Consider the following 1,797-nt stretch of genomic DNA (forward strand, 5'->3'; position numbering starts at 1 on the left):
GTCTCATTGGCAGCAGATCCCCTCCCGGAGGAGGTCACAGTAACCATCTTTATGGAGGGTCTCCGCACTGGAGTGACCCGAATGGTAGTTCTCTGTGTGCATCCGTCTTCATTTGAAGAGGCGGTGAATGTGGCATTGAATGCCGAGTTCAATTTCAAGTCGGCACGACTTGGTTGGAATGCACATCCGACAGCTCGTCGAGCGGGCCTATGCCCATGGATCTCAGCTATGCTGAGTGAAAGGAGGGAGAACTCCGAGCTGCCGAGCAGCCAAACAGCGTTTAAACACCCGGCGGTGTTTTGTCTGTGGAGACACCCGTCACCTACCCGTCACTAGTTGTCCTCTGCGCAGGGCGTGTGAAGGTCTGTCGATCGACGTCTCGCTTCTAAACTATCTCGTTTGACGCGGGGAAACGACAGAACCCAGTACGCCCGGGTCGCACTACACGGGAATAACTGAGTTCTGTTGAGCCTCAAAGAGGTAGTCGGCAGCAGAGCCTAGCCCCAAAGAGCGTCGTGCTCTTGAACACGGATCGTGTATGCAAGCAGGACTTGCTGGTCGTAAAAGCGACAGTGAAGGGCTGCGAGAAGCCATAGAAGATCCTGATTGGCTCCTGGACGTCTGGCAATTATGCTCGACGCTCCACGATTAAAGGAAGTTCCCTGAAATTTTAGGCACTAAAGGCGCGGTTGAGTGACATCGACACTGTTCGCTTAGCAAAGAGGATACGTGTCACGGTGCCTAAAGGTCACTCTGGGCCTTGATGTCAAGATTCTTGACTTCGTTAGCGTGGAGCGCTGCTTAGTCTTAGACTTGGATGCAAGGTATGACCTTATTCTTGGTATGGCATGGTTGGAGCACCATGAACCATGGATTGATTGGAGGTCGAAGGCCTTGGGCGCTATGCGCACGTCTCCTAGTAAATTCATGAACCCACCTCCGCTAGGAAGCAGAAGCGCTATCGGCGCGGGCACTGGACCGGGACGATCAATGTGCTGAATATCGGAGTATCCGAGTTGTCGAGCACCGAAGGTGTATTGGACAAGAGTCCCGCGCATGGCTCGCGGGCTGAACATGGAGTGGCACGTAAATTACTGAGCACTGCTTACGTTTCGAAGCGGTTGCTGCACACCAGCAGTGGCATGGTCGGACGAGGTCCGAGGCATCGCGGGCAAGGCTCTTCTGATGCGCGTGGAGTGGCACGTTATCCACTGAGCGACGACTACGGAAATAGCAGCCCTTCGTCGGATGTTGTTAATAACATCAAGGCTCCGATGGAGCAGGGAGTAGGGACACTGGACGACGCCGAGTGCGTGCTCCCATTGGTCTCGATGAGGCGTAAAACCTCTATCAAGAGGAAACGGCGAAGTCGTATGAAATCTGCAAGACGCAGGGCGTCGACCTGATCCAGGGTGCGTCTATCGTAGACGATAGCGCACAACTATATACCGTATGACGGGAGAGAAAAAAGACGACGTCACCCTCGAGGCTTGTTTTGCGCTGAATGCTTTTCTTGAACTGGACGAGATGCCCTTCGAAGAGCTCGGTGGTGCCTTGATGCAGGCAATTTATCCGAGGTGATCACTGCACGACCGAAAAAGGAGATCGACTTGCCGCCGCTTCTGGATGAAGCTGTCCTAGCGGACACCAAGAGGGTGCTGAACGCACAATTTGGATCTTCGATCTTGAAGAGTTCCTTGCATCCGTACTATTTTTTTTTGATAATGGAATATCAAGATGTCGTCTCCAAAGACCCGCCTTCGGTCTTACCTCCGGACCGAGGTGTGCGTCATGAGA

Source organism: Plasmopara halstedii (genome assembly GCF_900000015.1).
Source record: "Plasmopara halstedii genome assembly, contig: Scaffold_816, whole genome shotgun sequence".
In the NCBI taxonomy this organism is placed as follows: Eukaryota; Oomycota; class Peronosporomycetes; order Peronosporales; family Peronosporaceae; genus Plasmopara; species Plasmopara halstedii.